The 23,939-nt window shown below is 41.7% G+C and overlaps 1 protein-coding gene across 1 annotated transcript in view; it reads right to left on the reverse strand.

The window, feature by feature from the left end:
* Positions 1-14,171, reverse strand: part of B3GALT1 (beta-1,3-galactosyltransferase 1) — a 390,243-nt gene extending 376,072 nt beyond the window's left edge. Inside the window, exon 1 of the mRNA XM_063116432.1 lies at positions 14,108-14,171. The gene's annotated coding sequence lies outside the window, so the exon portion shown is untranslated. The remainder of the gene's footprint in view (positions 1-14,107) is intronic.
* Between the last annotated feature and the right edge of the window lie 9,768 nt (positions 14,172-23,939).

A 23,939-nucleotide genomic window follows, 5' to 3' on the forward strand; every position in this document is an offset into this window, starting at 1 on the left:
GGCTCAAGTTAAAGGAAGCCAGATTCCAGCTGTACATCAGGAAAAACTTCCTGACTGTTAGAGCAGTATGACAATGGAATCAGTTACCTAGGGAGGTTGTGGGCTCTCCCACACTAGAGGCCTTCAAGAGGCAGCTGGACAACCATCTGTCAGGGATGCTTTAGGGTGGATTCCTGCATTGAGCAGGGGGTTGGACTCGATGGTCTTGTAGGCCCCTTCCAACTCTGCTATTCTATGATTCTATGTATTGCTGCTAGGTTTTATTTTGCCTTTTACTTCTATTTTATATTGTGGTTTTAACCTTTTAAAGTGCATCTTATGTTGTATTTTATGATTTTAATTGTTGTGAACTGTCCAGTGAGTTTTGGTTGTTGGGCGATGTAGAAGTGTAATAAATAAATAACCTATGAAATAATCATACATAGTCTGAAATAGAAGGGACAGGATATGGTTTCCCATTCCCTCCCAGCATGACACTTCTGGTGTAATTCAGTAGCCTTTAACAGTCTTGTTTTCCTTGCCACCAACTTCAGGATTACACTCCAGATGATGGTCTCCTCCAGCTTATATTATTTAATGAATAATTTAAAGAGCACTATTTGTGGGAGGAAGAGATGGTAAGCAACCATTGTTTAGAGGCCCTGCATCGCAATTTGGAGAAACCTCTCTCTAATCTTGGAAACATCAAAATGTTTCCCAGAATGAGGGCTGCTCCCCCACCCTTTCCTGATCAATCTCTCTAAGCAGACCTTTCATAATAAGGAGGCCTGATCTGCTGCGATTACATTTTTCCAACTGCAAGAGCTTTTTCTTAATGCTTTTCAAGGACATAGGCTTTCTAATTATATGCCAGGTGACAGTTACTTAAATGAGAAGTTGTTTCTGTGAAAGTAACTCACACTGTCACATTATATATATATATATATATATATATATATATATATATCTATGGGTGTGTGCACGCGCGCACACACACACACACACAGCTATTCTGGCTATAGTTTACTTCATAGTGTGTGGATTGCTGCCGGGAAAATACTCTCCTTTCTCATGACAGGAAGCTCCCCTTCCAAAAGAGGAAAATTGCAGTGCTTATTTGGACAGCAGCGACGGCAGTGGTGGTCATGGGGAGCGTGCAGCAATATGACAGATGGCATGCATCTCAACATAAAGATGCCCTGATTGTTTCTTCTAATTATTAGGGCTGCAGTATTTCATCAACAAATCAGATTGATGATTCCCCACCAGGGGAAGGGCCTTTAGTGTAGTGGTCCCTTCTCTGTGGAACTCTCTGCCCCTGGAGTTCAGGCAAGCGCCAACACTACATTGCTTCTGGCACCTCCTGAAAACAACTCTGTTTCGAGAAACCTTCCTCCACTGACTAGCCACTGTTTTTCTAGTTCCTTTGTTTTTAAATTGAACAATTTTAATTTGCTTTTTAAATCTTTTTTTCTTTTACTGTTTATATCTATGTTCACCACTCTGGAATCTGAGTTAGATAATTGAGTGGTTTTTTATTATTATTATTATTATTATTATCATCATCATCATCATTATTATTATCAATAATTAATAATAATAATAATAATAATAATAATAATAATAATAGTTGGAGCAATGGCCTGGTTCAGTATAAGGCAGCTTCCTGTGTTTCTAGGTTGTGGGATGGCAAATGTGGGCCCCAGGGTCTTCCCTTCTGTTAGCTAAAGGGATGTAGGACATTTACTGTGCAATCATATGCATGTTTACTCTGAAATAATTTCCACTGGATTCAGTGGGGCTTACTCTCAGTGAGTATGTGTAGGATTGCAGCAACTAATGTGGGTAAAGTGAAAGGTAGCAATGCACATTCAATGAAGTGGGGTAATATTCTCCAGTGCCGATTAGCGTGCTTTAAAATGCACATGTGATTTGATATGGCCCAGAGTTAGCTGTGAGAGGCTGCCACACAGGAAAGTGACTGCAGCATTCTCAAAGGGAGCTGGGAGCTGGCTGCCACTTGAAGCTAATGAGCCCAAGCAATAACAGGAAAGACATAAAAATGGACAAAAGACAACAAGAAGGGTGGTGGAAAGAGTCCTGTGTGTGAAGCCGGACAGCAGACAGACAAGTTTTGTTTTGGGACTACCTGTGAGAGAAAACATCCGCCTCTCTGATGAACCACGTATCGCTTGTTTAATGCCTAGCGAGGAAAATATTTAGCTTTCTCAAAGAATTGAGAGACAAAACCATATCTGCGAGGCATTAACTGTGACAGATTATCACAGAGGCATTTTGGGTCTTGTGCATAGATCATCAGTAAAAGTTACTAAACTGAAGGAGGGTGAATAACAAGCCTGATTGCCTAGGTATTTTGTCCTCCTTTGATTCAGTAAATGTAACCACTGTGAAGAAATAGGCAAAACACTTCACACATTTCCAGCCTTGTTATTCAGCATAGCTTCTTCTGCAATGCTCAGCTTAATTTAACATAAATATATGAATTATCCAAACAAAATACCTATCGGTTTTCAAATCATGTTCCGTCATAAACAAAACATTTTAAAGCCCAAATAAAATGCAATACAAAACAAATTTATTTGTGTAGCAAAAGCCATTACAAAGAAACAGGATGCTTAGAAACAAAAGTAAAAAACACATCAGTTTAAAATAATGTTAAAACCCAACTGTAATGGCTTACTCATCAATACAGATCAGCTGATCGCCAAATAAAATGCAGACTGTAATTCAAACAGAAATATTCCGGCAGGCCTATCCAGTGAAATTTTAGAATGTTTTAATGATGTTTTAAGTATGTTTTAATCATGTGTGGTATGCTTTTAATCACTTTTTAACGTGTATTTTATATCATGTTTTTATACTGTTTGTTTTATACTTTGAATGGTTTTAGTTTTTGTGAACCGCCCAGGGAGTTTCGGCTGTTGGGCGGTATAAAAATGCAATAAATAAAATAAATAAATAAAAATAAATACTATGGGTGAAATCAAATGGGTGACATTAGATGTAGCCCAATGGATGCAATTCTATAGCCCCTTACCTGGAAGCAAGTTTCAATGAACTCAATGGGATTGACTTTTGAATAGATATTATATGATGGCACTGCCAATTCAACTTGAGTCACATTGAAATCAATGGGATAAGCTAGTCATGACTTAAATGAAGTTCCACGAAGTTCAATGGGAACTCAGTGATTTACAGTGCAATCCTATGCATTTCTACTAAGTTCCGTTGAGCAATTATTTGGACTTACTCCCAGGTAAGTGTGTATAGGACTGTAGCTTTAGTCGGGGTCTAACCCATAATTTTCATCTCTATTTTATTTGTTTATAGAAATCCACATAAAAGCAACACACGCAAACTAAAACTCCAAGGCCAGATCTACACCTTGTGACAAACCATTACTAATGTGGAATAAAAAGCAGGATATAACACTATGAAAGCGGTTTATGGAATGTGGGAGCGTCATCACACAGAGGGAAATCACGTTTGCTTACCTTCGCTTCTCTGCCTGCATGTTTGTCCCTCATTACTTCTTCTTTTGAAAGAGGAAGTAAACAACTTGCATGTGGCCCATGCAGTGGGCCGTTTTGATTGTGCTGCTTCTGTACACAGCAGGAGATAGTGGGAAGTTCTGTCTCAAAAAATAAGTCGGACTTACTGGGGTGTTTGTCACATGACAAAGCCTAGAAGGGATTGGAGGCAGACGACGTCATGAGAGGGACCTGTGAAAATCCGTGAGTGCCCAGTAACGAGCGTGCAATAAAAAACTCATCTGATGGAGCTCTGTATTGTGCCCCATCAGTTATGAATGCACTTCAATACCGCTATAAAGCAGTACTGTAGATCTAGCCCCAAACAAAACCTAGATAAACAGATAAAATTACCAAATATTCAGCACCCCACAAGATAAACTAGGAAACGAACCAAGAAGGGCATTTCAAAATAGTATTTTGTGAAGATTATACTGAAACTCAAAACCTCCAACATCTAAACGTTGAGGTAGATGTTGTAGGTCTACCGTTTTGCCAATAATAGGCCATACAACTGAACTATGATTAGTAAAATTAAGATTTTTACTATTCTATTCAAACGGATTTGAACAGAATACTAGCTGCCAAGTGAGCCTTCATAACATTTGAGGTTTCAAAATGTATGTAGGTGATGATCTTGTCTCTCTACAGTTCTCCCACTTGATACTCCCAATATAGATCCAAACATTAATTATGTTGGTCATCTTTTAATGAAACAAACCGACTGCTACAACCTGCTTTATTTAGTGTACAAGCTATACCCACTTATCTGGGAGTATCCCCACTGAACTCAGTGGGACTTACTTCTGAGTAGGCATGTTATGCTGTTAAAGGGTTTTATTTAATGAAGTCAAAAGGACCTATGCAAGGATCAGCATCACTTTCACATGATCTGGGCATAACCCTTTGTGTGCATAAATCAGGTCTCCCTATGGGCATCTAACCCACCCACTGCCCGCAATGTCCATAAGCAGTCACAGGAACATGGTGTGGTTTTACCAGAAATGTATGAATCAGTCTATTTCTGCTCCACATCACATCTGCATGTGTTCCTCCATAAGCCTGTCCCATCCTGCTTTTGCATTAATCTATATTCACATCTCAAAGCATATTTAAATATAATTTTTTAGAGAAAATAGCTTGCAAATGCATATTTAAATATGCATTTAGAAACTATATTCTCTGGGGGGGGGGGGGAGAAACACATTTCTATATATTTTTCTACACATTTAAGCCATGAAGTGTGCTGGAGTATTTGAGAAGCACAAAACGTGGTGGATAACTAAGTTGCAATCAGCACATTAGTCCAGGAGATGTTGGAACAAGTCAGGCTGTATTAGAATTCATAAAAGCTAACTACCTCAAGCATTCATTCATATAAATGTTCAGTTTCAGGTTGGCATAACCCTAGACTTAGCCTCACAGCAGGTTTAGCATTCAAGTGGAAACAGGGTGGCCGTATGTTTTACTTTACAGAAGACAACCTTCTATTTGAAGACATCCTCAATTGCATCCTTTTCCAAACTGGTGCCCTCCAGATGTTTAGAACTACAACTCCTGACCATTGGTTTTGTTAGCTGGGGCTGATCAGAGTTGGAGTCCAAAACATCTGGAGGGCACCAATTTAGAGAATGAGGCTCTCTATCCAAGTCTGGATCAAAGATAAAGAACCACCAGAAGGAAGCACAGGGGCATTGAAGTTGTCCACCAATGGTTGGCAACTGGACAGCAGACTAAGCAGTCACAGCAGTTACCTGGTCATAGTCTTCCCCACTATGGTCAAATTCTATTTAATTTTTTAGTCATTATTTCTAAATATGCATCAAGACATATAAATTCATATTTACAAATTTTACGCAAATCTGTGTCCTCTTTTGTCCCATTTTTTTGGTGCAAATGGCCACCCTTAGTGGAAAAGTCATCAGTGGAGATGAGGAAAGCACCAGCAGCAACCTTTTCATGCCAAAGATCAGCAGTAGCATTGAGTGGAATGCCAGCTCATCCATTTCACTTGCACACACAGACTAGAGCTTCGAAGTTTAAGTTGTGCTGGGCATGGATGATACTTGGGAAGGAGACCAAGTTCAAACAAGAAGTTGCTACTGAAGGAAATACAGATGAGAGAATTGGTATTTCTATTTCTGGACTGAGTGCCCACACCTCAAAGGCAATGGATTCTTGGGAGATTGGTGACCATTTAAATATCCTACAGCAGCAGCACAGAATGGGTGTCCCAGTATAATTCCACAAACGGAACCCTGGCTAGAAGAACGTTTCAGCCGGTCCATTATATTCCTCATTTCCATTACTCATCAGTTTCTTATGGGTTCAGTAAAGCAGTTTTGTATTCTGCCCTAAAGATCGATGGATTTCAGTACCATAGCAAGTAGTTCCTCTAGCCGAGAATAATAGTTCATTTTGAAGACAGAGAGAGGAAAAAAACATTTGACAAAGAATAGGGCAGTAAGTAGGTCGATGGGACCACTGTGGGGTGATAGATGGCATGTTGAATTTGGACTGGGAAGACCTAATTCCCCATAAAATTCAGTAAAGCTCACCCTTCCTCCCCCATAATCTATGGGCCAAACAGTGCACTATTGCCAAACACACTTTTAACTAACATTCTTAGAACTGAATTGCACTAGAAAATCTACAATTTAAAAAGAAAAGGCTATCATTAATGGTTCAGATGTGTGTGTGGGGAGATGCTTTAGCATTTTCTTTTATAAATCCCATTACAAGAACTAAAATGGGCTCAAAAAGTAAGCAAATGTATCCTCCATTTTCAGCCTCGCTGATTAAAATATGCCCATTTGATTAATCAACTAGAGCTTTTTAATTAGTCTACTAGTTATGCCATTAAAACTGTGGCTTTAATTGCTGGGTGTGCATTTGAATGGTCAATGTTGTTTACTATAATCCCTAAGACTAAAATCCTAAAACACACTTACTAGGGAGTAAGATCCATAGAGGGACTTATTTCTGAGTAAACATATATGGGATTGTGCTATATAGTCCTCTGCCTTATAAGATTTTATACACATACTCTCATATTTAGAAACAGACAATTTTCTGAATCCTTCTCATTTCTCTGGCTCAGCTCAAAAGTATAGCCATTTGCAATGTCTTGCAATGTGTATCAATGCTTTCTTCTGTCACACCAAAGCAATTGGTTTCTTGGAAAATGAATCTGTGAACCCAAATTTGCTTTCTCTGCTTATGAACAAATCTGTAAGGAAATGTTCATGTTAAAATCGTTTGGAATTCCATCTGAAACCAAAGGACACTTTGCAGTCTTATAGGAGTGGAAATTGCATCACGGGCCTGAGATAGGTGTTCATGAGCAATAGAACTCTGCAACCTCCCCAAATATGTCAATATTTCATGCTTGCATTGACTGCCTGTATGTTTCCAAGCCCCATTCAAGGTGCTGGTTTTAACGGATAAAGCCTTACATGGCTTGGGACCACAATACCTGATGGAACGCCTCTCCCAACATGAACCTACCTGTCCACTACACTCAACATCTAAGGTCCTCTTCCAAGTGCCTGCTCTGAGGGAAGCTCGAAGGATGACAACAAGGGAGAGGGCCTTTTCAGTGGTGGCCCCCCAATTATAGAACGATCTCCCCAATGAGGCTTGCCTGGCACCAACATTGTTATCTTTTCAGTCCCAGGTCAAGACTTTTCTCTATTCCCAGGCATTTAACAGCATATGTTAAGTTTGTAACTGACCCAGAATAAATGGATATTGTATGTAATTTGTTTTATGCTTTTAAATTTTGAATTTTTGTATATTTGTTTTTAATGTTCTGCATTTTAATCTTTGTAAACCACCCAAAGAGCTTCTGCTATGGGGTGGTATATAAATGTAATAAATAAAATAAATAAACTTGTATTCTAGAACAGGAGTTTTCAAATCTGCACCTGCCAGGGCAGTCTGGCCATGTCCCTTTGTCTGCCAAAGGAGCTGTCTGCACTGGCTGCAGGACTGATTAATACATTGGAAAACATTCAACAATGTCTCACCACTGACCTTTACAATGGAAGATCAACATTGGCAAACAACCTGAATTTGGGGCAGCCTGTCCATCATAAACAGTTTTCTCATCAAAAACCCAAGAGAAGCTTCCCAAGGAATTCAGAATCCCTAGGGACATAGTCATTCATGTTTATACAAAGCACACTCTGTTCTCATATAAAAAGAAACTATCCCCAATTAGTGCACAATTAAAAACAAGAAAGGTTGTATTTAAAAAAATCAACAGTAGGGACATGATTTGAAAAGCACCATTTCAGAAAATCAGCGATGTAAGTTTTCTATTGTTATACTAGAATGGCCAGTTGCTTCTGGCGAATTCTATAGAAGCTCTCCAGAACTTTTCTGAAACTGTATCTTAATAGATCTGCTTTGTAGAACTTAATATATCATTTATTTATTTTTGTATTGTTTTTATACTTGGGATGACTATGGTCTTTAAAGGCAGCTAAGAAATGGACTAAATAAATAAATAAAATGTATAGCTCACCCCATCAAACAGCTTGAGCAGATGATAACTGCTACAGTTCTTAAATAATTTCCTATGTTTGCTTCCTATGCCCAGCTATCCAAAGCCAACTTGAAGATACCTTCCACCATTTCCAGAAGACAATCAATCTTGGGCAACAAATTATCAGAGGAATCAAATTCCAAAGTTGAGGCACTACCACCAGCATTAACACCTCTCTGCACCCCCTTGGTATATAAATGATAAAATTAAGAAGGCATTCCAAGTGATCTTAGAGGTTGTGATGGGGCATAGGGTGGATGTGATTTCTTAGGTATGTTGAGCTCAGATTATTTAGAGCAATTTGTGGCTCTCCAGAAGTTTTAGTCTAAAACTATCATGATTCCTTACCTCTGGCTATGTTGGATGAGAGTTGTAGGCCAAAACATCTGGAAGGCCACAAATTGTCCAACAAATTTAGAACTTACAGATCATCATCAATATTTTCAAGTGAAACCCCCCCCCCCCCCCGGTTTGACAATAGTACTGGCGTGGACAACTTGCAGCCCTCTAGATGTTTTGGCCTACAATAATCCCATGACCCTCTTGCAACAGAGTGAGAACAAGATGGGGATGATAAAGAGTTTTGTTTGTCAAAACAAGCTAAAAGGGGATAAACAATTAGCAACTCTACAGTGCCATCACTTTTCTGAAACTTTATCTGTATCATCCCTCAGTGATTAATAAAAATGGGAGACATTACCGGATTAAAACAACACACCTCTCTAATATTCCATACATGTCTTAGAAACCAGTTTAATAGATTGACCTGTCACTGAGCATAAGATGCCAGGCTTTGTTTTCTCTTGCTGTATCCTTGTAAGTCATTTTACTGCTGCAGATTTCACCACTGATATTTTAGTGCTGTGATATAATCTTTATTTGGGCAATTAAACCAGGCAGCAGGTTGGCATGTGCTAAAATGACTGTCTGTCTCATTCCAGATTTTTTTAAAAAACAACAACACAAACTATAATTGTTTAGAAGCTCTTTCTTGCAAGAATCAATAAAATGCACACAATCCAGAAAAGCTGGAAGTTTCTTTTTAAAAGAAATACAGTAGCTTGCTAATTATCTAGTCTGTTAGATTTTAAAAAGAAGAAATTTTCTTCATCTGTGGTGTATTCTTCTAGCACAATACAAACTGGATGTACTTTTTAAAATTGCATATTCTAGCCAAGAGGTAAAATAATACAACCTCATCTAAATAATCTTACTAACCTCTAGTGCTTTAGGGTGTCATTCTTATGAAAAAGATATTTTTCTCTAATTATTTTATAGTAGCTATATCTACAGTTTTGCTGCAGCTACGTTTGGTGAACAATTGCAAACACAAAAGATGATAGTAAGACCACAAAATAGTCTTGATATTTTAAAAAATCCAGAGGCTGTAATCCTATACTAACTTACCAGGGAGTAAAACCCACTGATCTCAATGAGGCTTACTTCTGAACAGATATGCATGTACTGAACATTAGACAAAATAGAGCTTTTTCAGTGTTGCCCCCCTCCTCTTCCCAAAGGAAACTTGGCCATTTTAGGAGAGAAGCAAACAAAAAACAACCAACCCCCAGGCCCTTGAGTTGAGCCCCTTTGGATTATGAACTACTTTTAAGTTGTTTGATTTAATCATTTTACTGATATTTTAATTCTGATCTGCATTATTTTGGTTTTTAAATGTATTAGGGTGCAATACCAAGCATATTTAGACAGAAATAAGTCCTACTGACTGGGGAATGCTGGGAGATGTAGAACTTCTTTCTATCTAAACATGCATAGGATGCGCCCTTAGCTGCTAAATACGCATAGGACTGCACCCTTCGTTTACAAAGTACAGTAAATGTTCATAAAAGTAATACAAATAAATAAAAGCAACAGGGAATCTCTTATAATTCTATTCAGATGGATAATTATATTGAAGTAAATAGATTTTCCCATTTAAGTAAGCGATGAACAAATGAAAAGCCGACTTAAGCCCAAATAAACTATTGAAGGAACAAAGGAAAAGTCATCCTAGTCTTTGTCAAAATAACATTTGTCTATGCTAAACCATGGAAAATTTGACTCTTGACTGTTCCCAGTGGTGTAGGTCAGGAAAATGTAGTACAGAAGGACAAAGTACAAATGGAACAACCTGTACATAACTCTATGCAATGTACCTAGCTACTGTACCTAAGAAATCTGAATTGGGTGTTATTCACTGTATCATATTAATGTAGCACTTTTCTAGAACAGTTTTACAAAAATGCATAAATCTGTATGATAAAGTACCACTTCCTGCAAGTAAATATATTTCTCTGATAAGTACACAGTACAGCAGAGGAGTTTTGTTGTATTAGCAGTAATAAAAGATTTGAGGTCTAAAACTTATCCTTAATATTTACAATCCAGCTATAAAAGCATCATTAGTACAAAGCACAGACTCGCAATATTAATGACAATTTAATGTAATACTGACTGCTTGTTCCTCCATATTTCAAAGGATTAAAAAGTGTTTCAAAACCCAGTGGTGTCTCTCTCTATAGCTTTTATTAACCAATGCTGCAATCCTATACACACTTCTCTTGGACTAAGTCCCTTCAAACTCAACAAGGCTTGCAACTAATATAAAGCAAGAGGTGGAGCATCAAACCCATACACAGTGGCTGAGATTGAGCCATGGCTTTGAGGATTGGGAGTATGTTGTGGTACATGTGCTCTTCCCTTCCCTCTCATGCTACAGCTATCTCTCCATTTCTGTGTTATTGCAGCTCGTTTTTCACTGAAACACCTGACCCTGAATTATGCAAACCATGATTGGTAGTAACAATCAAACCATGATTGAAATCAGTTTGTAAAACACGATTTGGAGGTTAGCAATAGCCATAGCTTGCCCAATTCAGGTGTCAAGGCAAAAACATGGTTAGGACTTGGGGTGGCTTGATAAAAAGAGGACAAAACTCCTGCACCTTTAATCAGTGTGAAGAATTTCACCAGGTATGACAAGCTACACCAGCTGAAATGCCCTCTTCCACAGAACTGTTAAAGGTGCAGGAGCCTCATTCTCTTTTGTGTCTGGGCACTTTATTAAAGCTATCTGGAAAAGGAGAATAGCATCTGTGTGTGAGAAGGAAGGAGTCCACATAAGCAACGGCAAGTTCCTAGTCCTAAACAATGTAGTGCTTTCCACAGCTAAAGATGCTATTAGGGAACAAACTTATTCTGGTGTATTGCCACCTGAAATTGTTGAACAGCCTCCTCCATTCCCCGACTGTAGCTTTTATTGCAATGAGGCCAAGGCATCAACAAATCACAACTCATTATTTCATAAATCATTAGAATAATACGTAGGTTAGACTTTATATCATATGCAAGAAGATCACAGGTATGTTATTCTTTCCCTAATGTGTTGGTGTTGCTGCTAATTACATCAATGGCAAAATGCTTCAACGAACCTGGAAGGATTACGCTCCATCAAAAATATCCATCCCATAATTATGAGGTTTAGTTATTGCTTGATTAGAGAGTTAATGTTTTGCATCATGAAGTCATTCAATTTTAGAAAGCTATGAGAAAACTAATACATGCTGAGGTAACAGAAAACCAAAACAAACCAGAATCTAGGATTCAATGTTATTTAGCTGTGCAGCACAGCCTTGTATCTATTTAATCAGGAGCAAAGTTCCCACCAAATTCAATGTGCACTGGATTGTGCAACTTCACAAACTGCTATCTAGAAGTTTTATTTTGCTTTATTGCCTTCACCCCTCTAGAACATTGTAAGACAACAAAAACACATCCCCATGAATCCTGAATTCAGCTGTCTTGAGTTAGTGTCTACATGAATTATTTTAGAAATGTATCATGCTGCAATTCTAAACACTGCACCTTACTGTCATCAAGTCAAGGTCAGAGATTTTGTAATAAACTTTCTGCACTCAAGATTTCATTAATGCTGCTGTTCTCAATAAAGCTCTTTGGCACACATCTTTTGACCACCACTTGCTTCCCCCCCATATGGCTGAAGTTGCTTTTTTCTGTTTCTTCTTTACTGTCTCCAGCCTTCTCCTTTCTTCTCTCACAAGGAACAATCAGAAGTCAAAAAGGCAACTCAGACTCCAAACCTAAGTGCCTTTACTAGGCAGTAAGTCTTGATGGCTTAAGTGAGACTCACCTCTGAGTAGGATTGGGCTGCAGATCTCTAGGAAAAATAACAAGAGTTCCTACATATCTAAAAGGTTTAGGATGCAATCCTATCCACGTTTAGACAGAAAAATATCCCCTATTCCCAGCATTCTCTAGCCAATTGTGCTGGTTGGGGAATGCTGGGACTTGTCTGCCTAAATAAGCATAGGATTGCACCCTTACAAATCTCTAGAGCCTGCCGCTTCCATGAGTTAGAGCCCATTTTGTCAGAGTCAACATCATGAACCTGACTACAGCTGCAATCCTATGGAGTAAAGTAAGACTTACATAGGATTGTACCTAAGTAAGTCTTTTCTGCCTGGGGCGAGCTTGTACCACAATAAATCTATTTGTCTTGAAGGTGCCACAAGACGCTGGACATTTGTTGCTACAAAGCTACGATCAATTTCAGGGGTGGGGGGGGCCAAGAGGGATGTTTTAAAGTCAAGTATCAATGATATCGATCAGTGAACAAACATTAGTGGCCATCCCACCCATTTCGCAAAGTTGCACGCTTACAATCAAACAGCAATTCCCAGCTGCAATGTTTAGAATGAGAAGCAATTTCATTTAACAGGGATTTCCCCAGGGAATAATAATAGTAATATCTAGTCCGCTGTGGAGATGGCTACACAAACAGAAGGTTAAAGTGATTTCCTTAATTGGCAATCTGTCTCTCTTTCTCTTTTCCCCTTCAAAAAGGCAGTTTCCCTGCATGTGACTTTGAAAGCAAAGTGACAGCTGTCCTGACATCAAAACACTTTTGGAAGTCAAGCAGTGCAAGCTGGCAAAGAATCCGGCATCCCATTGTGGTGAACTGACAGTTCCCAGCTGAAAGCCACTGGACTCCTCAACTCACTCTCTCTCTCTCTCCCTCAGACAGGAAAACAAAGACCTCGTCTGCCCCCGCTTCTCCTTCCCACCCTGTCTTCCCACCTCTCTCTCTCTCACACGCACACACATACACACACTCACGGGAACTCGAGAAAACTAGCAGAACTAAGTCCAAGCCTGGAATCCACACGGCGTGCAGAGCCTGGGCAAGAAAACAAAAGACAGCAGCGGACGCGTTTGCCTGCTGCCCGTTTGTCTCAGGCGAAGCCAGAAGCGGCGGCTCAAACCTACCAGCAGCCGGAAAAAGAACTCCACGGGATGGGGTCGCCTCGCAAACTTGCCGCGATGTGCTCTCCGTGCGAGGCAGAAGGGGAGAACTAGAAGCCCCCGCGAGCCCTCCCCCCCTCCCCCAGGTCCATTTGACTCCTGCTTAGTTTTTCTCCCCTCACCTTGGGCAGCACACGCCGCCTTTCCTGCCCAGCCGCGCGCGCCGAGGGCGTCCCCAAAACCTGCCGGTGGGCTGCCGGCCCGCCCTTCCCCTTGCCATGCAGATCCACCTCTTAATTAGGCCAATAAAGTTCGATCTGCCGGGCTGCCTTGGTTTCTCACACTTCATGGTTATTATTATCAGTACCCCCAGCCAAGGTTGAGGTCCCGCGGGTGCTTCGGCTGGGCTTTCTGAAGGGCATCCGAGCCGAGGGGATGCCGGGGGCAGCTTGCCCCGCCAAGTGTGGGAAAGCCCTCCAGGTACACCCGCCGAGCAATACGCCCCGGCTGTCCCCAGCGCTGGCAGCCAGTCGCCAGAGCGCCGGACCTTTCGCCCAGCCCAGGTCTGCTCAACGCCCCCCTGGGTCGCCTGCCTGCCTCGCCTCCTCCCTCTGCCCTGCATCGCCTCGCGGCCACCCCAGTTCCACGGATGCACATCACGCGGGGGGAGAGAGAGAGGGGGGGAGAGAGAGAGAGATCCTGCTGCTCCCCATCACGCGCGCGCACAGAAAGAGACGGAGAAAAGCGGCACCGAGCGGAGCCTTACCGGCAGCGGCGGGGCTCGGCAGCCTTCGCCCAGCTGGCAGCGCGGAGGCTTCAGCGCAGCTCCCGTTCGCAGCCCTGCCTCGCCCGCTGCAGCCTCCTCCGCCGCTGCCCGGCGGCTCCCCATTTAGCCAGCATTACTTCTCCATCAGCCGCCGCCGCTCAGCCCAGCCAGCTCTCCGCAGCTGCACCAGCCGCGGCGGCAGCAGCAGCAGCTCACGCCGCCCGCCCAGCCAGCAATGGAACTCGGCCCCCGCCGACTGACAAGCGCGAGCAGCCAATCGCCGCCTCCGTCGGCTCCCCGCGAGCGAGAGGCAAGGGCCAATCAAGGCAGGAAGGCCCCAGCGGTCGCCTCCTCTCGACTGCCTGGTTTCCGGGAGAGTGGGAAGGGGAGCGCGCCGTAGGCAGAGCACGCGGCTCGGAGGGGCTCCGCAAGCGGGGGGGGGTGCGCGGGCTGCTTGGGGGGCGCCTGCGAGAAGCGGTTAAGGTGGAGCTGGAGTTGGCTGGGCCCCTTCCACCTTAAAGCCAACAAAAAGAGGTCTATCGGGGGGGGGGGAAGGAATGAGAGGCAAATGACTTGCTCCGGGGTGAGCAGGGATCGTAGCTGCACTGCGCGGTGGTGTGAGCCTTGTCAGCCGAGGGGATGGAGACTACAAAAAAAACCACACATATGGTCTCGTGTGCAAGTTCAACTCGACGTTCTCCACAAAGCTCCCGTAATCCTGGACTCTATGCCATGCTGGCTGGGGCTTATGGGAGTTGTAGTCCAAAACATCTGGAGAACACCAAGGGGAGAACCCTGTGTTAGTCCTCCATAGAGAAGACCCATTGAAATGAAGGGGACTTAAGTTAGTTAGGACTAAAATAAGTCTTCCTCTTTTCAATGGGTCTACTCTATGGAGGACTAAGCCGGGTTGCCTCCCCTTGCTCTATGCTAAATGAACATTCCCACCCACTGCAATTCTGCACCCTCTCAAATACCTTATTATCCTTTCGTCTGCCCCTTCCCATTTCTGCCCCTTTCTTTTCTCCCCCTTCACTTTCGTTGTCTTCTTATTTCATTGTGTTTTGCACAGATAGGTTTTAATTGAGGTTTTGACAAAGAGTTCGGTAGTATTCTGCAAATGAATATACTGGAGACAAGTTGGCAAGATCAAAGGAGAGATTCATAACCAGTTATGGCAATTGTGACAAAATGCAAAGTTAAGGGGTGGAAAGTGTATTTTTCTGAGTTACGGCCTTGAAAGTTAATGCTATAATTTGGTGTTTTCAAAGGGTTGTAATAATTCAGCATCTAATAAAGTGCCCATGATTAAAAGGAAGGTGGAACACACATACACAGTGTCTTTCTAGCCTTTTAAAAACCAGCCATCCTGGAAAGTAAAGTATCTGGACAGTCTTGTAATCCCGGGTAGATGGAGAATAGCTATCCAGATACATACACATATTTGCATCATTTGCTGTGTGATTCTGATGGTGCATGCCTTTGTCAATCTTATTATCTAGAGAAACCTCAACGTTTTTCTCCACAACATTGATGCACTAGTTATATTTGCACCTCACTCTTTCTGCAAGCAATTGAGTCTAACAACAACCCTGTGAGGTTGGTTAGGCTGAGAGTCAGGGTCTTGGCTAGAGATGTGGCCAAGAAAACCCCCGGAAAAATTCAGGAAAAAAACAGTTTTCCCCCGTTCCCCCCCCCCCGAAGACTTTTTTTGTTTTTTTCTGAAAAACTGAAAAAAAGAAGAAAAATGGATTAAGGGATGCATGATGAACAAAATGTTTCAGATAAGGTGTTCAGATATTTCCTTCTCCAGATGGTTTATAAAAACTATGTACAGTATTAGATTATTACAATTGCTACGCACCAAGGTCAAGCAAGTGCTAGGTTGCAAACTGAGACTACATCTCTGAAATGCAACAGCAAGATGCATTTCTGCCTCTAGGGGGCACTGCCATTGAAGCAGAGACTGAAACTGATAGTGATAGGTATAGCTCAGAAAATGAGTCTGATTACATTTCATGCATATCCATTGAATCTTGGTTCCCCCTTTTTTCTCAGTTCTTTTTATGGGAATGGGTGTTTTATGTCTGCTTGACACTGGAGGACTAGCAGAAACATAAATAATTTTCCTTGTTACTAATGTTGATGGTTTCTTCTGTTGTTATTTTAATTTGTTTTTTGCCTGCTCCTCATAAACTGGCAAAGCCAAAGAGGTTCCTTACAGTTCAGGTGTTCCTAACAGTTCAGGAGCTTGTAGCTCTATTTGTTAACAAAAAAAGTAAAAATTTAAAAAAGTAAATTCAATTTGTAATAATTGTTTGAGAACACTGTACTTTTAATATACCAAATGTAATAATTTTATGCCAAACCAATTTTGACATAATTACATTTTATATTCCTAAAGTAACAAAGTGACTTTCAATTTGTAAAAAAAATGCTAATATTGCATTATTTCAGTTTTTCTGAAAATGTCCATTTCCCCCTGAACCCCCCCCCCTCAAAAAAACACGTCTCCCCCCCATGCCTTCAAATTTCCGGAAATCTTACATGTGTAGTCTTGGCCTGGGCTGCCCAGTGCACTTCCTAGCTGAAAGGATTTGAGCATGGACTTTCGACATCCAAATCCCACATTCTTACCATTATACCCTACTGTGTAGTTTATGATCACATTTGTGAGTACAATCCCAAAGGCTTATACCCTGAAACATTTTCAGGGCCTGAGGGGACTTTGGATGTTTGTGTACACAGCATGTCAATAAAAAATGGCTAACAGCCCAAAGAAAACAATAGGAAAATGCTGGTAAATAAATTACCAAAGTGTATGTTGCAGACTCTATTTAATTCAGAACTACTTATTAAGTACAAATATCATCAATATCAACACTGACTTTTATGTGTTTTGCCAATTCACAGAGGTCTGCTGGAATCTAATGCTGCCACAGTGAGCAGAACTGAAAGACACTTTTCTTCCCGTTATTGGCTCAATTTACAAAAAATAACTTTCCGTCTCTTCAATGAAAGCACCCCACATTCCCTCAAGTGAAAAGCACTTAAAAAACAAAGCATTGATCTGAATGCTAATAAAATCCATGCCAGTATGTTAACATTGCTTGGGTTAATTACCCCTGGGTATCAGAGGATTTTCTTTTTTTAAAAAAAGATGTGTACAAAAATATGTTTAAACAGAGCCAGCTTGTTTAAAAACAGCTGTGCGCCATTCACAAAGAGAGGCAGACTCTGAATTTGCATGAAGTCAGGGCTACTACTTCTTAATGGACTGACAATCCAAACTGTGGAAAACTGAAGCAGGTTCTCATCATATTGCAGAATCATTTGGAGCCCAAAATGGAAGCTGAACTTAGAAAAAAGAAAGCTCATTCTAAACCCAATGAGTGGCAAATGAGATAACAGCCTGATTTTGGAGAGGATGAAAGTAATAAAGGCTGTTGTGGTGGTTTAATCTAAATACAGTGGCATTTCCCACCATATCCAGCCACAACTGTCCCTTAAGTTGAAGTCATTTGCTGCTTAAGACAAGTGCGGCTGTCACTTTTGTTGTTTATTCGTTCAGTCGCTTCCGACTCTTCGTGACTTCATGGACCAGCCCACGCCAGAGCTTTCTGTCGGCTGTCGCCACCCCTAGCTTCCCCAAGGTCAAGTCTGTCACCTCCAGAATATCATCCATCCATCTTGCCCTTGGTCGGCCCCTCTTCCTTTTGCCTTCCACTTTCCCTAGCATCAGCCTCTTCTCCAGGGTATCCTGTCTTCTCATTATGTGGCCAAAGTACTTCAGTTTTGCCTTTAATACCATTCCCTCAAGTGAGCAGTCTGGCTTTATTTCCTGGAGTATGGGCTGGTTTGATCTTCTTGCAGTCCACGGCACTCTCAGAATTTTCCTCCAACACCTCAGTTCAAAAGCATCTATCTTCCTTCACTCAGCCTTCCTTATGGTCCAGCTCTCGCAGCCATAGGTTACTACGGGGAATACCATTGCTTTAACTATGCGGACCTTTGTTGTCAGTGTGGTGTCTCTGCTCTTAACTATTTTATCAAGATTTGTCATTGCTCTCCTCCCAAGAAGTAAATGTCTTCTGATTTCCTGGCTGCAGTCAGCGTCTGCAGTAATCTTTGCGCCCGGAAATACAAAGTCTGTCACTGCCTCCACGTTTTCTCCCTCTATTTGCCAGTTATCAATCAAGCTGGTTGCCATAATCTTGGTTTTTTTGAGGTTTAACTGCAACCCGGCTTTTGCACTTTCTTCTTTCACCTTTGTCATAAGGCTCCTCAGCAACTCCTCGCTTTCAGCCATCAAAGTGGTGTCATCTGCATATCTGAGGTTGTTAATGTTTCTTCCTGCAGTTTTAACTCCAGCCTTGGATTCGTCAAGCCCAGCACGTCGCATGATGTGTTCTGCATACAAGTTGAATGGATAAGGTGAGAGTATACAACCCTGCCGTACTCCTTTCCCAATCTTAAACCAGTCCGTTGTTCCGTGGTCTGTTCTTACCGTTGCTACTTGTTCGTTATACAGATTCCTCAAGAGGCAGACAAGATGACTTGGTATCCCCATACCACCAAGAACTTGCCACAGTTTGTTATGATCCACACAGTCAAAGGCTTTAGAACAGTCGATAGAACAGAAATAGATGTTTTTCTGGAACTCCCTGGCTTTCTCCATTATCCAGCGGATATTGACAATTTGGTCTCTAGTTCCTCTTCCTTTTCTAAACCCAGCTTGTACATCTGGCAATTCTCGCTCCATGAATTGCTGGAGTCTACCTTGCAGGATCTTGAGCATTACCTTGCTGGCATGTGAAATAAGTGCCACTGTACGATAGTTGGAACATTCTTTAGTGTTTCCCTTTTTTGGTATGGGGATATAAGTTGATTTTTTCCAGTCTGATGGCCATTCTTGTGTTTTCCAAATTTGCTGGCATATGGCATGCATCACCTTGACAGCATCATCTTGCAATATTTTAAACAGTTCAGCTGGGATACCGTTGTCTCCTGCTGCCTTGTTATTAGCAATGCTACTTAAGGCCCATTTGACCTCACTCTTCAGGATGTCTGGCTCTAACTCACTGACCACACCGTCTGAGCTATCCCCGATATTATTATCCTTCCTATACAGATCTTCCGTATATTCTTGCCACCTTTTCTTGATCTCTTCTGTTTCTGTTAGGTCCTTGCCATCTTTGTTTTTGATCATACCCATTTTTGCCTGGAATTTACCTCCGATGTTTCTAATTTTCTGGAAGAAGTCTCTTGTCCTTCCTATTCTATTGTTTTCTTCCACTTCCGCACATTGCTTGTTTAAAAATAATTCCTTATCTCTTCTGGCTAACCTCTGGAATTTTGCATTTAATTGGGCATATCTCCCCCTATCACTGTTGCCTTTTGCTTGGGCTACTTCCAATGTCTCAGCAGACAGCCATCTTGCCTTCTTGGTTTTCTTTTTCTTTGGGACGTTTTTTGTTGCCACCTCTTGGACAATGTTGTGAACTTCTATCCATAGTTCTTCCGGGACCCTATCTACTAAACCTAGTTCCTTAAATTTGTTCTTCACTTCCACTGCATATTCATTAGGAATATTAGTGAGCTCATATCTAACTGATCTGTGGGTCTTCCCTATTCTCTTTAGTTTGATTCTAAATTGTGCAATAAGAAGTTCGTCATCTGAACTACAGTCAGCTCCAGGTCTTGTTTTTACTGTCTGTATAGATGTCCGCCACCTTTGGCTGCAAAGGATGTAGTCAATCTGATTTCGGTGTCGGCCATCTGGTGAAGTCCATGTATAAAGCCGTCTTTTTGGTTGTTGGAAGAGAGTGTTTGTTATGCACAGTGAGTTGTCCTGGCAGAATTCCATCAGCCTATGTCCCGCTTCATTTTGTTCTCCTAGACCATGCTTACCTGTAATTCCAGATGTCATTTGACTGCCCACCTTAGCGTTCCAGTCTCCTGTAATGAAAATAACATCTCTTTTTGGTGTATTATCCAGTAGGTGCTGCAGATCCTCATAGAACTGATCTACTTCTGCTTCTTCAGCATCTGTGGTTGGGGCATATATTTGGATCACTGTGATGTTAAATGGCTTACCCTGAATTCGAATTGAGATCATTCTATCGTTTTTTGGATTGTATCCAAGCACTGCTTTAGCGACTTTATTATTAATTATGAAGGCTACTCCATTTCTTCTGTGATCCTCTTGTCCACAGTAGTAGATCTGGTGGTGATCTGATGTGAAGTGGCCCATTCCAGTCCATTTCAGTTCGCTGACACCCAATATATCTATATTTCATCTTGACATCTCGCCAATAACCATGTCCAATTTGCCCTGGCTCATAGATCTTACATTCCAGGTTCCTATGGTGTGTTGACCTTTAGAACATCGGATTCGTCTTTCACCACCAGCACCGTCGGCCGCTAGCCGTCCTTTCGGCTTTGAGCTAGCTGCATCATCACATCTGGGGCTAGTTGAACGTATCCTCTGTTCCTCCCCAGTAGCATTTTGACCATCTTCCGACCTGGGGGTCCTATCTTCCGATGGTATACCGACATATCTCTGGTTGTACTGATCCATTTAGTTTTCATGGCAAGAGTACTGGGGTGGGTTGCCATTACCTTCCCCAGGGATCGTATTTAGTCTGACCTCTCTGCCATGACCTTCCCGTCTTGGGTGTCCCTTCACGGTTTAGCTCATGGCATCCTTGAGGTGCTCAAGCTCCAGCACCACGACAACGTAACGATCTCCTTTGCTTGAGGCTGCTGTCACTACAGAATGTTAAACATCTAAGGAGGTGATGCCAAACAGCACCACCTAAACTGTTTTATGGATGAGGAAAGCTGTGGTAGACCACCTGCTTAGCAAGCAGAAGGACCCAGGCTCAATCCCCAGCATCTCCAGGTAGGGCTGAAAAACTCATCCCTGAAACCCCAGAGAGCTGCTGCCAGTCAGTGCTGACAATATTGGGCTAGATGAACCCACGCTCTGACGCAGTATAAGGCAGCTTTGCATATTCCTGTGTCAATGGCAGACCATCAAGATTAGGAGTATAATCACTCGCTTTTCCCAGTTACAATACTATGTGAAAGCCACATGCAATTGCCGAGTGTAAGGTCATCCTCAGGGGTCCTTCTCCGCAAGCCCCTGCCAAAGGAAGTGAGGCAGGTGGCTACCAGGAGGAAGGCCTTCTCTGCTGTGGCACCCCGACTGTGGAATGAGCTCCCTAAGGAGGTTCACTTGACACCTACATTATATGCTTTTAGACACCTTTTTATTCTCCCAGCATTTTAACAGTCTATAAATAAATTTTAACTTGGTGTTTTAAATTTGTAATTTTGCATTGCTGCGGTTTTTATCTGGTTGAGTTTTATATTGTATTTTATAGTATGGTTTTATACTGTTGTTATACTTTGAATGGTTTTAATTTTTGTGAATCGCCCAGAGAACTCTGGCTATTGGGCGGTATAGAAATGTAATAAATAAATAAATGTTGTGCTGTTTGGAGCACCCTCAATATCTGCATTTTTTTAAAAAACCCTTTCCCAGCCCTTAGGTTTTTAGAGAAAAGCTGCAAAATTGGAGTGACTTTGCATCTGAAAGCGCAGCAACCAGCAAACAAATAGGAGTTGCACAAAGACTGTGTTTTCTAACCTCATGATTCATAAACCAAGCATTCAGTTTAAAGGGGGAGAGTCTGCAATCCTACACCTGCTTACCTGAATAAGCCCCATTGACCTACTTCTGAGTAGATATGTCTAGGATTGTGCTGTTGGGCTACACTCCCAAACCCGCTTACTGGGGATAAATTCCACCAAACATAGTTGGACTTACTGTTGAGTTAACATGCGTATGATTATGTTGTAAATTATGATTTTGTAGGGTTTGGGACCAATCTCAAGTCTTCCGGCCAGGGTGCTGTACACTCCAGCCCCAGATCAATCAGGTCCATAATCACAAAACACACTGGGACTGGTTGTCTGCAGCAGCATCTGAAACGATTTCTTTGACGGCCTCTGGAATAACAGAATTGTCGTCTCAAGTGAAGGCTTAGAGCTGCAGAGTCCAGTGGTGATCACCTTTTAATGGCGAGAAACTATTGACAGTTGCTTTGAATTGTCTGGATATTTTCATTGATTGCAACATGTAGCACTTCTGTGTGAGCAGCAAGATGTCGTGGAAAGTAAATGTATGAATCTGGCTGTGGAGAAGTGATCGAGGTGGGTAACGCAGCACCTCCTCTTCCTTCTTCTCCTCAGCTCTGTAAATGGACCCACTGGGAGAGGAAGTGAGCAGACAGAGTAGAAGAAGAAGGAGCTGCCACCATCTCATTGGGCGCAGCAGTACCAGCTACAGTTTTTGGAGGGTCCTTCAGTGATGAATGTTTTAGGATGTTTTAAGGATGTTTTAATCATGTGTACTATGTTTTTAATCAGTCTTTATGTGTTTTATGTTGTTCCCTGCCTCGATCCAAGTGGAGAGGTGGGTAAGAAATTATGATGATGATGATGATGGTGGTGGTGGTGGTGATACTTTCTTATCAGCATTGCTGTTCGCTACTGCTTCTCCTCCTTCTCTTCCTCCTACGGTTCCTTCAGCATTGCTGCCACCTGCTTGCTTGCTTGACAGGCAGAGGGCCAATGAGCAAACAGGCAGAGGCATCTGCTCCTCCTCCTCCTCTTCACCACCTATCATAGTCTGGGCCAAAGTGATAGGAAGGTGAGATCCAGGGTGGATAAAAATCAATATATATTATATATATTAAAATAAATCAATCAAAAAATCAGATTTTTAAAAATTTAAATCAGATTTTTTTTATTTAACTCGGATTTTTTTTAATTTAAATTGGATTTTTTTTAATAAAATGCTTTTTGAGGAAAAATCTAAAGATAGTTTTCTATTTAAGATACATTATAGTCCAAAGGTTATTCATCATGAAATAAGGATTAGTTTTCAATTATGTAGCATGAGGCTGTATATTCATGCCATGTTTAAATTTTTTGGTAATTGAATTCCATTAATCCATTCACAATGTCATGCTCTTCCAGAGGTTTCTGTAAGATTATTGGGCAATTTTTCTATCTAGAAGATATTATCACAGATCTTTGGTTTTACGGTTCTCAAAACTGTGAATTTGTGTCTGCAGAGATCACCATCCCATTGTTCCTTTGCAAATCTATGTACACAGAATCAACCCCTTACCTCTTAAGTGCTAAGTTTCAACAAATTCAATGAATAGAGTGCACTTTTGGGGGAGTGGGAGTCACATGATTAAATTGAGTCTTTCTGAGTAGTGATTTAAATCGTGATTTAAATCATGATTTAAATCAAATCCACCCTGGTGAGGTCTAGTGTGGTCTTGTTTTGAGAGTGTTGGATTGGGATTGGGGCGACTAGGGTTCAAGTCCTCATTCAGCCATGAAGCTCATTCGGCGACTTTGGGCCAGCGACTGACTCTCAGCCTAACCTCCCTCATAGGATTGTTGTGAGGATAAAATGGATGTGTGAGTGAGGAAATGGAGGTCAAGGAGCAAGTGAGTGTGTGGAGAGGGGGAACGTGTGAATCTACATGCATTGGGATAGGAAATGAGCCAGAGGAAGAAGGTGAAAGGAAAGGGAGCAAAGTCTGGAGTTCAACGGAGGCAGGTGGACGTGCACGCGGAATGTGAGTGGTGGATTTCCAGCTGCCTAAGAGGTTTTGGCCCTGGTGTTCACCATCAGCTTGGTGGGGGGTGGGGGTGGGGTAGTCAGCAATGGCTGTCTGCTGGGATATTGGTTTTAGCAGGTACTCAGTGGTGCCAGGCCAGATTATGATGGTGATAGTTGACATTG

The sequence above is a fragment of the Elgaria multicarinata genome, chromosome 2 (genome assembly GCF_023053635.1).
Source record: "Elgaria multicarinata webbii isolate HBS135686 ecotype San Diego chromosome 2, rElgMul1.1.pri, whole genome shotgun sequence".
In the NCBI taxonomy this organism is placed as follows: Eukaryota; Metazoa; Chordata; class Lepidosauria; order Squamata; family Anguidae; genus Elgaria; species Elgaria multicarinata.